The sequence below is a fragment of the Stigmatopora nigra genome, chromosome 20 (assembly GCF_051989575.1).
Source record: "Stigmatopora nigra isolate UIUO_SnigA chromosome 20, RoL_Snig_1.1, whole genome shotgun sequence".
NCBI lineage: Eukaryota > Metazoa > Chordata > Actinopteri > Syngnathiformes > Syngnathidae > Stigmatopora > Stigmatopora nigra.
This window is the reverse complement of record NC_135527.1, coordinates 7423829-7439304: the sequence shown is the minus strand read 5'-3', so window position 1 is coordinate 7439304 and position 15476 is coordinate 7423829. Positions and strand designations below refer to the sequence as shown.

The 15476-nt window shown below is 36.6% G+C and overlaps 2 long non-coding RNA genes across 3 annotated transcripts in view; both read right to left on the bottom strand.

Moving 5' to 3' along the window:
- Nucleotides 1–8233, bottom strand: part of LOC144213860 (uncharacterized) — a 40080-nt gene extending 31847 nt beyond the window's left edge. For both annotated transcript variants that reach the window (XR_013330142.1, XR_013330141.1), the window contains exons 1-2: nucleotides 8189–8233; nucleotides 2512–2626 (exon numbers count right to left, since the gene is read on the bottom strand). This is a non-coding gene — a long non-coding RNA (uncharacterized LOC144213860). The remainder of the gene's footprint in view (nucleotides 1–2511; nucleotides 2627–8188) is intronic.
- Nucleotides 8234–10599: 2366 nt separating this feature from the next.
- The window catches only part of LOC144213900 (uncharacterized), a 63210-nt gene continuing 58333 nt past the window's right edge, over nucleotides 10600–15476 (bottom strand). Inside the window, exon 3 of the long non-coding RNA XR_013330164.1 lies at nucleotides 10600–10685. This is a non-coding gene — a long non-coding RNA (uncharacterized LOC144213900). The remainder of the gene's footprint in view (nucleotides 10686–15476) is intronic.

The following is a 15476-nucleotide window of genomic DNA, read 5'->3' as shown; positions in this document are numbered from 1 at the left end:
TGAAGTGGCGCGAAAATAGGACCAAGGGCTCCAATGACAACCCCCCCTAAACATCACCAGAGGCCATTTTGAAGGAATCCAATGGAAAAGCTCCAAAAATCAAGTTTCGCCAGCCAAAAAAAACAACACAAACGTTGGACAATCAAGTCTAAACGTCACATATTCTTTATCCTCTGAGAAAAATGGACTTCTCAACATCCCCCATCCAACAAAAAACTGTCAGTTACCCTAATAAATGCAAGAAGGGTTATTAAAAGATGGAAGAAATCCTAAAAAAAAGAAAAAACATCCAGACTAGTGACTTTGTCCTCTGAGTGAAGACAAGGAGAAACCTGAATAACATACCAAGTAATGCATTACTGTCAACAGTGAGGACAATACTGCATTATAATCCAATAACAGTAGTTTGTGACCTACAACAATGAAATACATAAGTAGGGGGGGTTGAGTTTTTATGAGCAAAATATGGTCTTGCCTTTCAAAAGCAATTTCTGAAGATCCCTTCCACATGAATGACATCTGGTACGGAGCAAATAATTCTAAGAGACACTCGGATAAGATTACCAGAAGCGAGGACAGCTGCGTTTGATAGCGGAGAAAAAAACTAGTTCGAGCTCGGTCAATGTTGGGCCGACTCAACGTCATTTGGGGGGCCAAATTCTGCCCACGAGCCACAGGTTTAACAAAGTATATGGGGTGAGAAACCTTCCTTGACTATAAGGTAAGAGGACACATCGTATATGTCAAGGGTGGTTGGTTGATTTCATGTGGACCATTTTAGATATAATATTTAGATTTTTTTAATAATAAATGGATTAAAAGAACTGGATTAAAAGCCTTGAATATTCCGCTTTTTATAGATATAGAAGAATGTTTATTGTAGATTTTTTTTAAATATATTTTTAGATTTTACTAAATGATTTTTGAACTAAAAACACAGAAAAAATGATTAAAAAATACAATTATTGATTTAAAAGGGGGAAAATCAGGAAATTTAATATACATCTATACTCATAACACTCTAATGTTCCTTATTAAGGTGGAAAACAGAAAATATTTTTATATATTTTTAGATTTTACCAAATGATTTTTGAACTAAAAAATGATTAAAAAATGACAATAATTGATTTAAAATGGACAAAATCAGGAAATATAATATACATCTATACTCTTAATTTTAATTTAATCCTAAAACAGATAGTCGGCACTCATAATTTACATTCCCGGGCCACACAAAATGATTTAGCGGGCCAGATTTGGCCCCCGGGCCGCCACTTTGACACCCTTATTCCAATGTATCAGTCGCCAAATGGACAAACTGTCTGTATCCTCAATTTGTACTCCAATCACGTCAAGAGTCTTCCCAAATAACGACATTTGTGTACTTTAGCGGCCCAGAAGATGACAAACAGTGTTATATTATTATTTTTTTTTTTTGGTACGGCAAAACCATCTTTGCGAGCAAAGAAGCGGCGAGATGGATTGGCGGCTACGTGGCATTTATCTCTATTACTTCTCGCTACGCTCGCCATCAAAATTCTACAGGCGGCAGCCGGGGGATTTTGCGGCATGACGTTTGCATCAGATGTTGGACGCTTGCGCTAACTTGGTTATCCTCTGAAGGTTGGCAGAAGCCAGAGCCGCTCTCTCTCTCTCCGAATCGGCGCCTTAAAAAACACGAGATGCCTTTTTTGTATTTGCACGCAAATGTGCTGACGCAAGTCCCTTGCAATTTAAGCTCGATAATAACATTAGCTGATCAACTTGTTTTTAGTTAGCTGGCTTGAAATGGCTGTTTTTGGTTCAAAATTGGGTTTTTTTAAAAGGTAGATAACATATCCTTTTTGCAGATTGTTCTATAGTTAGGAATTTAAGTTAAAATGTTATGTTTTGACTATATTTATGAGCTAATGAAGTGGTATATTATGACTAGAGTACTACGGATTTTTGAAAAACTTTAAAAAATATTAAATATGACTATTTTGCAGAAACTATGGGCAACAATAAGTTTGTAGTGAATTAAACAGGCCTGACAAAAAAAAATGAAATAAAATCGGACTTCCTGATCAACTTTTTGATAAAAATATTAATAATAATGGAGGAGTTAGTCAGCAAAAAAATTAAAAGTGAGTGAGCTCTTGAACCCTCCCCTTAGGCACTCTAAACATGTAATTCAGTCAAATTTTTTGGTCATTTGTTCATATTTTTAGTCCCTTACCAAATCCCTATGGATAATATTTGTTATCTATTTTAACAGCTTCATATTTTTCTGTTTTTGAAATATTTTGAACAAAAATGGTAGGTTTTTATCACTTATAAAGGATTAAATTGTTAGTATTGGACAAAATTACCTACTTACAAAATATCCAAGTTTCAAAATGACTTCATTTAGTAAGTAGAAGCGCCACAATATATTTTGATTATAAAGAAAAATGGCGCCAATTTCATTGATAAACTCCTCACTACAGTTTGTGGATTTGTATTCCAATCAGAAGAAGTATCAAGGCATACCTGTCATGGTGGTACCAGCTGGTGTTTTGACTTGGGCATAGGGACGTCTGGGTCCTCACGACCTCTGACCCCTGGCGAGCTCATCAGATGACTCTCCTTGAAGGGATGGAAGATGCTGAGGAGAGAAAGGTCACAGAAATGTTAGAGATCGGTCGGCCAGGACATCTTCCGCGGTGGCGTCGGGTGACATAAGTGGCGAGCACGAACGCGGGATGAAGTGGGCGGTGCTGATCACATCTGACACCTGTTGCCATGGCGCGAGCGACTGGAAAACAAGTACGTGTCTGTGGAATCCGACGCTAGCATCAAGGCAACAGATGAAGTTAAATGATTTCCAGATTGCTTCGAGAGACCCGAGTTGGGATGCGGCGCCGGTTGTCATGGGGACCATGACGGGTGGCGGAATGACTGCTACACATTTTGGCATGCCTTCCATAACTAAGAAATTTGGGTTATCTGAATAAATGGAATTTTTTTTAAAAGAAATAACCCTAAACTAAGTTTTTACACAGAAGGGACGGTGTGTCATGCTACCGCAAGTTTAAAGTCCTGATGTTTTTAGGGAATAAACTGTCCTTAAGCCTATTTGTCCATTCTTTGTGGGACCTATAGTATAAAAAATTACCCAAACAATCTTTTCTAGTAGATTACATTTTTGTTTTTTTGTATTTAAATGATTTGTTCATTAAATTCAGCCTAAATCCTATCAAAAATATGTAAACGTCACCCTATGAATAGTCCTAAAACTGTCAATTCTGAGAATATTCACATAAATCACTATAAAAATGTCCCCTTCTTGTTTTTAGGGGGATTGGAATCTTTTTCCAAGCATCTGTTTATCAAAGATAAACATAGAAGTGATGACAAAACAAAAGCTTTTGTATTTTTTCTTGCTCCTCAGGGAGGGCAAACACCTGCTTTCATATTTATCTTTTTTGAAGACGAAGAAGGCGCTTTGTGATCAACACTTTCAAGTCTTACTGCTGCCCACAGGTGACAAAATGTTCCACGAAACGGCGCCCTAAGAGCGAAATCAGGCATTTCCTCACCGGGCTTTGTAGACGTACTACATCGAATAAAAAAAACCAAAACAGAAAGGCAATTATAGCCTGTTTCTGATGTGTTAACGTGTTTTAGCATCACTTGGCTGCACTTAATAGTGCGTGGGATTGAACGTTTTATCGCCACTTGGACACGACGGCCAGGTTTCAAATTAAAACACTCCCGTTGGTCTTGTCCATCACGACTTGATTGATGGAAAGCAGGCGTGTCCAAATACTCGTTACATTTTTATTGTTATTTATGTATTTGTTATCTAGCTACTAGGAATCACAATTCATTGATTATTGAATAGCTTTTCTCATAGGCCATTACGACTGTATTTTACGGACTATAAATCACACTTGGTACCTGAAAGGCAGGATACAGACAAAGAAGACTATTCAACAAAGACTGACAAACACACAGGCTTGAAATAGACAGACAAAGGTTGATTACAAAGCACACAATTGGTCATATGAGGGACAAAATAGGATAAAAGCATAAAAATTAACCCAAAAATATTCCATATATATGTTTTCATCATGTATTATTTGGCCAAGTGCAATTTATAGTCCAAAAAATATGGTAATCATTTTTTATATATTCAAGACAATGATAGATGTCGACACCTGTCAATCAAATGCTGTCAATGGCAACCCACAAGGTAAATAATAATTATTTTTTAATAAAAAGCAGAAGAAAACAATATATTTTTCAATTATTTCAACCTTTTTGAATGAAAATTAGATCACAAATTACTTTATAAAGCTAAATTTTCCCTTGTGTCAAACATTTAGCAATTAAAAATGCTAGCGTCGCATTCAACGGCTTATAAGTCACCAATTACCAGCTCCTATCCATCCAATTGTGACATCCCACATCATTCTATCTTTAACCTCACCCCCCTTCAACTCTTACATGGCCTTTCCTCAAAAGCGAGAAGACATGGGTCGAAATTTTGCACTCCCCAACCTTTTGTGAAAAGAAGCAGATGGCAGCCAAGGCGTATCGAGCAGAAGGCAAAGAAGAGAGGTGTCAGACAGCTTGTAATAGCATCTCCGTTCCATCGAGCGAACAGCAACAAAACAAAGCCAAGTCAAAAAGAAATAAATAAATAAAATCAAGACAACACCGGAGGCGAGTAACAGCAGAATAATCAGCGTAGCCATTACGGAGCATTTACTAGCATTATTATTCTCTTTTCTAGCACTTTTTCGGGGGGGTACTAGATTTAAAATGTCCCCAAAACACCTCCTCCCGAGTCTTTCACTGACTGGAGGACGCAATCAAAGCAGACATTAAGAAAAGGGAAAAATGGAATCCGGGTCGGTGGCAATTTTCAAAGCAATTGCCGACGATTACTTTGCCGGAAAAGTTCGGGTAAATTGGGAAGGGGAATGGAGTCTTAGTATTGGTAGATAAGAGTATTTAGGGTCAGGGATTCAAGGATTTTTTTCTTTTAGGTAAAGCACCCCCATATAGGTGAAGTGCGCGGTAATAACAATACTTGTCAGCGTTCTGCTTTTTGGCGTAATTACAAGCAATGTTTTGTTGTGGAGTGACAGTGGCATGATGGGATATGAAAGGAAGAACATTGGCTCATTTCACGCAAGGAAAAAAAATTGCTTCTTTTACAATAGCGGCGCTACTCCGTTAGATGGGCCTTTATACTTGTAACTAGTTTTGGGGAGGGTAGATTTTCATCGCTCAATGTCAGGTTTTGGTTTTTTTTTGGGTGAAATAGAAGAGAGAACTGAAGCAATGTATGAAAGATTTAAATTTAGATCATTAAATTGTATTTTTTAACTATATTTGGTGAAGTAGAATGTAGTTTTAAGTTATTTTCTAAATTTTTAATCATTCTAGTTTTTTGATAATAATGCAAATTTGAATAAGTTCTCAATTATGAAGATTAGAATGATAAAATCATTAAATTCTATTTTTTTAATAATCTTTCGTAACGTAAAATGTAGTTTTAGGTTATTTTCGACATTTTTAACCATTCTAGCTTCTAAAAATAATGCAAATTTAAACAAGGCCTCAATTATGAAGATTAGAATTATGAATCATTACGTGAGTTCTTTTAAAATATCCTTATCCAGTCAAAAAAATAAGAAAACTTTACCTAAAAATGACTAAATAAAACAGAACGATCCCCAACGACACTAATTGAATTCTATTTTCCATTTTTTTAATGTTACTCTTGTATTTAGTCAAGTTAAAAGAAAAAAACGAACTAAATAGTGGGCAAAAATGGCAACAGTTGGACTGGCAATAGTATTCTCAAATAGAGAAAATACGTGGTCTGACGTGAAGCCGAATAAGAAGAGAGAAATAAAAACCACATGAAATAAAGGTAAAGGTGAAAGGGAATAAGCGGGGGTGCCTCATTAAATGAAGAAAGAGTCAGGCAGGAAGCATTTTGGAAGAAAGAATCCCAAATCAAAAGCTGGCGGAGGTGACCTTTTGGACAGCTTCCCTCCGGGGACGAACATGGAGGCTCGGGGAGTGGCGTGGACAAACATAAAGTAAGACCCTGAAGCACTTTGTCTTTTTAAAATCCGTCCTCAAATTCCAAGGTCATCCGAGTCACCGTTCCCGAATTATTCCATCCAAAACAATGCAAAATAACACCCACTATTAAGCCATTCTGGTTGTGACATCACAACATTACAACATCACAACATTCTGGTTTCTCCAAAGCAGTGTGTTTACCCCACAGGCCAAATTTGAAATAAATAGAAAGACACATTTGAACGCTATCGCAAACAGGAGAATATATTTGGCGGGTTGAAGGAATGAAAAGGATTTGTGTCGGGATTATCCGATCTTTGTGTGATTATCCAGGAAGGGGAAAATGAACATGTAGCTAGGAGCAGGTATACGCCATGTTTGGGTGCCGCTTGTGGAATAATTAGCGTGAAAAAGTTGTAAAAAGAATATATCTTTAGAAAAATAATCCAATATAAATGAGGAAATGGACAATTTCCATGATAGAAAATGGCAGTAGCATTAAAAGACAGTAAGAATCTAATTTATGTACTGTATAATCCGCACTATAAAGCGCTAATTCAAAGAATAGTCTATTTGTAGCATATATTTAGGTGTACTGGATTATTAGACTTAGTAGAAATAGTATAGGATTGTTTTACATCCACTAGATGGAGCTATAATAGTAAATAGAAAAATGAAAGTAACATTAAAACAGTAGGAAGCTAATTTATGTACAGCATAACCCGCACTATAAAGCGCAAATTCAAAGAATAGTCTATTTGTTTTATATATTTAGGTGGACTGGATTATTAGACTTAGTAGAAATAGTATGGGATTGTTTTACATCCACTAGATGGAGCTATAATAGCAAATAGAAAAATGAAAGTAACATTAAAAGACAGTAGGAAGCTAATTTATTTAGAGCATAATCCGCACTATAATGTGAAAAGTCAAAGAATAGTCTATTAATTTCATATATTTAGGTGGCCCGTCAGCCAACTATGTAGTACAGTGTATTATTTCTTTTCATCTGCAGGTACTTGGAGCTGTGGCTCCACCCCTGTGACAAAGCCCTGCCCAGGCCAACACACCTGGGACTACTTCCCTATCACCCCTCCTCCAATCAAGATTCCCTTCCTGTCCTTATTTAAACCCTTTTATTTATCAGTTGACTTTTGATTCTTGACTTTTGACTCCCTTGACTGCCTATGATTTTAAATGCTGAGGCAGTGGAGTCCTTACTTTCTTTAGAAAGCACATTGTTTAGTGTTAAGTAAGTTTTTAATTGCCCCATCTTCACCTGATACTGTGAGTATGTTACTCTTTGTTATATTGAGTGTTAAAGTTGACAAAATTAATGATTTTGGGTTGCATGGCGGGACTTGAGATAAGTTAAGACACACCGGGGTATATCTGTACACCTTTTTATCACCTGAACACCTGTCTGGGAGGATGGTTTTTACTGTTTTTATTAGAGGGTGCCACTTTTGTATGTTATGCTTCCCCGATATTATCCTGAGTCCAGGTTTTGGTGAACTTTGTTATTAATAAAATATCACTGAGGACTACTTGCAGATTGTGTCTGACTCATCATTGACTGAATACTTCTGTCGTGGTAATTGCGAATACCTGGTGTATTTTACCATCAGAGGGACTTGTGACAATCAGACATAGTAGAAATACTATGTGATTGTTTGACATCCACTAGGTGGAGCTATAATGGCAAATGGACAAATGGCAGTAACTTTAAAAAACAGTAGGATACTAATTTATGTACAGTATAATCTGCACTATAAGGCGTAAATTCAAAAAATAGTCTATTTGTTTCATATATTTAGGTGAACTGGATTATGAGACATAGTACAACTTGTACGGAATTGTTTTACATCCACTAGATGGAGCTATAATAGCAGGGCTTGTTATACAGCTAGTAGATGAAGCTAAAAGGGAAATTTATAAGATGTTTAAAATTATAAAAGTATTTTAGTTGCAACTAATAATTCCTTTTGCAGTTATGTTGCAACAGATGCTAATTTGTATAAGATTTTAAACCTTTACAACTATATTTTTGTAAAAATATCCTCAAAATTTCCAGAATATGTGAAGACAAAAAAAAGCCAAGTGCATTCTGGGAAAAACTGACCTGCTTTTACTCCAAGTTGATTGCAGCTGCTCAGCCACCTGCCTGAGAACAAAAATAAAAGAATGTAAAAATAATAGAAAAGTAGATAAAAGGAGCCCGAAATTGGGCAAACTGATAAAGACTAATGAAAACACCAAAAATGTCCGCCTAAAAAAAAAAATAAAGATATTTTCCAACGCATAATTAAATGGAGGTATTCACCAGAGTTGTCTTTTGTAAAAGCGGCGCCGTCTTATAATGGGAAACGTATTTATTAACTCCCGCCGGCCCCTTTTAGTCACTTGATATTCAGCGTCGTCGTTATCTGAAAATCTACAAAAGCTCTTATCGGCTGTCCTAATGCTACCTGCGTACGCGGGGGGTGACGAGCCATCGCCGCTCGGTATTGTCAAACTCTTCCATGATGGACAGTGAGGCATTTTGGTGCCAAATTTGTGACCTTGAGCCTTGTCCTCGCTATCAAAAGACGCTTTTTAAAAAGAAGGCGACCCCCTCCCGAGTTGTTCAATGTCAGAACATTCATTACGGGGCTCAATGGGGCACATCTTTTTCATTTAGGGCTCCGTAACATGTCGCGATGGGGCTGGCCTATTATCCGGGAGCACCGGTTGGATTTGGAGAGGAAGTACGATGGACGAAAGTACCTGACACGCAGCCTCCTTGTGTCATCCCCGGGAGAAAATTCTATTTATACGGAATTATGCAGACGCGTTCTTCATGCTAAAGTCCTTGGAACCATCTAGAATGAATTCCTTGTGCTGTCAGGATGGGAAATCTAGAGGTAAATTTAGTTTGTGTGGGTTTTGGAGTCTTATTCTGGAATTGGGGGATGTTTGGAATTCAAAATTCAGGGGAAATTTAGCCCTTTTTTCTACATATTAACTATATCTTATTTTTAGTAATACTCAAGGGTGACTGTTATTTGTATTTGCTCTTGGGTTCTGAACAAATTAAATTGGGTGTTCTTTAACTGTTAAAATTTATCGTTCCACGAATGCGGCACCTAAATTTAATATCTAGATTAGATTAGATAATTTTAATTGTAGCAGGAGGGCGAGAATACAGACACAGAAAATGACATTTTAGACATAAATAAATAAGTATTAAATAAGCTAATACATAATCGTACTTTTTTTCAGTAAAAAAAAGCTTTTTTTGTGGTTATTGTTGCTAAATTTTGCATTTTAATGGTCATTAGAGACTTTGATTTGACATTTTAAAACATTTTTTATTTCCATTTTCTTCTAGGGGACCACATTTATCCCGGAATTGCATACTATTATACCACTCCTATTTTTATGCGAATTATTTAAAATGTTATAGACTGGATATCAATTCTGGAATAACCCTTACGGGAAGAGAAAGTGTCTCAGTCATGAAATAAAACAAGAAGAACTAGTCCCAGACAAAAGTAATAAAACTGGCAAGTCAATAACCGGGTGAACTATTTGTCTTAGTGGAAGTGATACGTTGGTTCCTCTCGTCCCGCCAGGACGTAAAAAAGCCCAGAAGCGGCAAATACTTTATTGGAACTCTACACACTTTCCCTTCGCTTGTCACTCTGGAAAGACGGGGTGCAATAAAGAATCCCCGATATTACTCCACAGCTGACATTGATCAATAACTCTAATATGGGTTCCATCGTGATTTACTTGACTGTTCAAACTATCCAAACAACTCAAAATGTCAATAAAATAAACCAACAGTAATTTATAGTAAATATTTATATATTTTTTCAGATTATTCCTTCTTGGATGCAAAAAACTTGGAACTTGTAGCTCGGAAAATTGTGTTTTTTATGAAGTGGAATGACTATATTTGGGTAAATATTTTTTAAGGAGTAAATAAACAAGTATTGGGTAAAATACTTGTATTTGGAGATGCCGTGTGGCCTTTTAGGAAGCTTTCCAAGGAGCTTCTTTGAGCTTTTAACGAGAACAAGGTGCAAATGGAGGGCCCCTTGTTTGAGGGGACGGGTGGGGGGTTGTTCCTCTTTGTTCCTTAAAAGCACAAGAAGTTCTTCCAAATACTTCTCAACAGGAAATGCTTATTTTACATTTTACCCGTAGGGTAAATACCGAATGGATATTTTACTCCATTCAGACCAACTGCATTTTTCCCTTTCATCCATATCCAAAAGACTAAGAGAATATACTCCAAATATTAGATTTTTAAAGTCCTATTACTTCATTTTACGGGATATTCGCTTTGATTGACAGGCCAGAAAGCTTATGTGGGTTAAATGTGGGTCTTTTTTAAACCTAGAGTCAGTCTTGGGGTATTTGGTAGACCAACAAATGGCCTTGAGTTTATTAGCCTAGCCTTGGAAGTCATGGAAAAACTGAACAAAAGTATAGAACTGCCAAAACTTTTACTTTAATTTTTCAGATAAAAAATTTGAACTTTGCTCACCTGGTGGTCAAACGCCATTACTGTCATCTTTGCTTCTATCGTCGATAGTTGTCAACTTGGCATCACGTGGTTCTTTACGGGTTAACTGTTTGGAAACAAAAAGGTTATGATTATTTTGAAAGTAGTATCAATGAGAAATGTTTAAAAAAAGACAAGCACTAGGTTTTTATACAAAGTGGAATACCCGCAAATACTTCTCCAAGCTTCCTACTTCAGAAACGTGAGTGCAACCCGGACTATTAATGTCGACAGCAATATTTGCAAGGGAAAGAAAGAAAAAAATGTGCTCTTTGCCTGCCCTTTTCTCTCCGATGCCAAGCATGAATGTCGGACGCAACCGCGGCGCTTCCCAGACTGCTGATGCACGCCATGTCTATGAGCTACTTGTGTGGCTCGGTCCCGCTAAGCGGCTTCCTTCAATATCCCGCGGGGCGTCTAAGGAAGGGATCTACCATAGCGGAGAGGCCACAGTGGCTAAAACGCGGGTGCCATCCTATTATCCGCAATGGGGGGCGCAAGAGATCAAATGGTGGGATAACGGTAAGGAGAAAAGAATCCGATGATAGGTATAAATCAGTGAGTTTTTTCCTGTTTTATGCAAGATAAGGTTTATTTTTTGTTGAATTTCATTCACAGACATCAAAATCTGTTTTGTTAAGGATTTTATCTGTTTATTTTAATAAATAAATGACCATGTTATGGCATTTTGTGCCTGTCAAGTCTAATTTGTGCACATATAAGCCGTACCTTCAATTTTGTCAAGATTTTTTGGTGCAAAATATGCAAAAAAATGCAAGATAGTTTTTTTTATTTTCCTTAAATTCCATTCACAGACATCAAAATTAATTTTGTTAAGCATTTTATCTGTTTATCTTAATAAATAAATGACCATATTATGGCATTTTGTGCCTGTCAAGTCTAATTTGTGCGCATTTAAGCCGTACCCTCAATTCTGTCAACATTTTTTAGAGCAAAATATGCAAGATAATTATTATTTTTTCCTTAAATTCCATTCACAAACATCAAAATCAATTTTGTTACGCATTTTATCTATTTATCTCATTAAATAAATGACTGTTATGCCTTTTTGCGCCTGTCAAGTCTAATTTGTGCGCATATAAGCCGTACCCTTGATTCTGTCATTTTTTGGAGTGACATTCGCTAAATTAGCTAATGTCTTGTGGCTTGTAAGTTAACTTTTTCGGGCCCAAAATAAACTAGTCCCTCCCACGTCTGTCTCGGAAACTAAATTGAGTTTTAAACATCGGGGTTAACTCTCTCCACGAGGGAATATTCATCCATCACGGTTCAAAAATGTATGGGACGTACACGGCCGTCAACGAGTCGTAATCACACGGCTCCATTGACCCGAGAATTCTGGGTCAACAAACGTGTCCTGTTTCTTTCAATGGCGCCCTTCATGGGTGGTTCTCAGTGCGACTCCATTTCAGTGGCTACTTTTCAAAGAAACCTTTCTCCGGCTCGCTCCCGCCAACGGCTCTCTGGAGGTTTCAAAGCCTTAGCGTGTCGCTTCGTGGCATCTTCCTCACGCCCGGCTCGGAAGGGCGAGGCGCTTTTTTTTTTAGGGGGGTTTGAGTGTCGGTTGGGGGAAGTTATTTATAAATGGTGACTCGTGCTTTTCAATGACCCAAACGTGACCCACGTCAGCTAAGATAAGTCATGTGCTGGCGCATAGTTTGGAAATAAATGGGAATTCACGATGTGGTGGCAGTTAAGTAGCGCCAAACTACATATGGAGACCAGCAGGCGGTGAAATGTACTAAAGCGTTTACTTCAGTCGGGATGTGTTCATGTAAAACAAAATAATAAGGAGTCGGCATGAGCAAAAGAGGGTAATCCTTAATGCTTTCTTGGTTGGTTGGGAAAAAATGACTTGGAATTAGGAACAAGAAAAAATGATGAAGGAGACCAAGTTTGTCTTTAAATAATAATATTAATCGGACATAGGCTTTGTCGTCATCATCAACAACAACAAAAGGCTAATTGTCAGGCTCTTTAACAAAACAAATGGCTGTGTTAAGATCTACTGTATGCATGCATGTACCTCTATGTGTATGTATATATGTGCTTATATATCTATGTGTATGTTTATGTATGTGTATGTATATATGTGGTTATATATGTATGTATATATGTGCTTATATATCTGTGTGTATGTTTATGTATGTGTATGTATATATGTGCTTATATATGTATGTATATATGTGCTTATATATGTATGTGTATGTATACATGTGCTTATACATGTGCTTATACATGTACGTGTATGTATATATGTACTTATATATGTATGTGTATGTATATATGTGCTTATATATGTATGTGTATGTATATATGTGCTTATATATATGTATGTGTATGTATATATGTGCTTATATATATGTATGTGTATGTATATATGTGCTTATATATGTATGTGTATGTATATATGTGCTTATATATGTATGTATATATGTGCTTATATATGTATGTGTATGTAAATATGTGCTTATATATGTATGTTTATGTATAAATGTGTGTATTTATGTGCTTATATATGTATGTTTATGTATTTGTGTATATATGTGCTTATATATGTATGTTTATGTTTATGTATGTGTGTATATATATGTGTCTATATATATGTGTATGTTTATATAAGTGTGCATCAACGTCTTTTCATATTACCTCACCCTGAAGTTATTACACAGAAAGGATTGTGTCGTGCTACCGCAAGTTTAAAGTCCTAATGGATGTGTGGAAAAAAAACTGTCCTTAAGCCTATTTGTCCATAATCTGTGGGACCTATAGCGTCTACCAGAGGACTACAGCTGGAACAGATTGTGACCAGGGTGCTATAGGTAAATATGTGTAATTTTTCAGTCCACAGTGAGATTCCCAGTCCATATTTTTAGTGCGACCTATCCTGCCATCCCTTAATTGAAGTCATCTCCTGACGCCTTTGCTAACGTTTCCTTTCCACTCAAGTCGAAGCGACGCCAGCCAAGTTAAGTTTAGAGGCAGGGCAACCTCTTATGAATAAATAAGACGCGGGTGCGAGGCTTCTCTTTGTGGTACGCAACACGCAATGTACATGAGAGTGCACTTTGAAAATCCCGGTTGAGAGTTGGTAATGAGCAAAGAAAATTCGGGAGGTTATTACATGTTTTTTTTTTTTATACTGAAGACAACTTGGAATAAAATCAAGTAAGATTTTGACAGAAAACAATAGGTAGTAAATAGACCTTGAAAAACAACAATTCAGGCAAAGATATACCAATTTAAAGTATTTTAAATCCCAGAAACATAAAGAATCGAACTAAATTGAAGTTAGCTTTCATTTCAATCAAAAAACTTCCAGAAAATGACTGAAAGATTGCCAAATAAATATTTAAAAATGACTATACTCTTAATATCATATTACTGTAGTCCGAGATCTTTCATTGAGGACAACATAATTCTATAAAAATTTCATTTGAGCAACAAAAAAAGGAAAAAAAACCTTGAACAGATTGAAAATTGGAAGCGAAAGCTACTGACAAGCGGCATTTTGCTTCTTTTTCCAATTTGTTGTCTGAAGGTTAGCCAAAGTGTAATCCCTCTCATGCCCATAAAAATTCTTTTAATTTTTTTTCTTCTCCATTTACATTCCGTGGCCATCTTTTGTCGACATCTGTCTGGCGTGGATTAAATCCACAAATCTACATCCACAAAGAGAACGCTTTGGACTCCTTTATATAAAAATAAAATATCGGGTTATGAAAATTGATAGAAATTGAGCCATGCAACGTTTTTGGATGACAGGTTTCCAAATAACAGTCCTAGGTCTTCATGTTTTATCCACAAGAACAACAACAACGACACCATATTGCATATGTGTCAAAGTGGTGGCCCTGGGGGCCAAATCTGGGCCCGTCTTATCATTTTGTGTGGCCCGGGAAAACAAATCATGAGTGCCGACTTTCTGTTTTAGGATAAAATTAAAATGAAAAGTATAGATGTATATTAAATTTCCTTATTTTCCCCCTTTTAAATCAATAATTATCATTTTTTAATCCATTTTTCTGTGTTTTTAGTTCAAAAATCATTCTGTAAAATCTAAAAATATATTTAAAAAAAATCTAAAATAAACATTCTTCTATATCTATAAAAAACGGAATATTCAAGGCTTTTAAACCAGTTCTTTTAATCTATTTATACAAAAAATAATCTAAATATTATATCTAAAATGGTCCAGCCAACATAAAACCGAATTGACGTTAAAGCGGCCCACGAACTAGTATGACACCCTTGCCATATAGCGTCAAATTTCTCAAAAACGCCATTAGCCTCTTTCTCTTTGAGAGTCATTGAGAAATTTCCTCGTCTTTCCCTCGTCTTTCCTGTACCCCCAAAAACGAAAAAACCCAGAATACAAACGACATGAGCTTGTATTGTGAGAAACCGAGAGCGATAAGCAGACTTATGGGAGAGGAAAAGGGTACGTGGGGGGGTTTGGGTAGATGAAGCTACCGATAAACAATGACAAAAGCCCTAAAAAACAGAGACAAGTGGCACAAAAGGATATATTTAACACATCTCCCTGCCTTGGGGATCCATAGAAATATTGCCCAATGGCCAGAGATGGCGGAGATGGTGGATTGCGCCGCCTTAGAACTTATCAGCAAAATGGAGAATAAGCTATTTCTTTTGACTCCACTTGCTGGTCCGACTCCATTAAAAAGCAGTCAGATAGGCTAGTGTTAAAAGTAGATATTTTAAGGGGGAAGATGGGATGGGATTGACACTTGAATACAGTGGGATTTTCGAACTGTTGTTCAAGATGGACACTTGTTACTACGTAATTATTGAGGATGGAATTTGATCTAGATTGTGT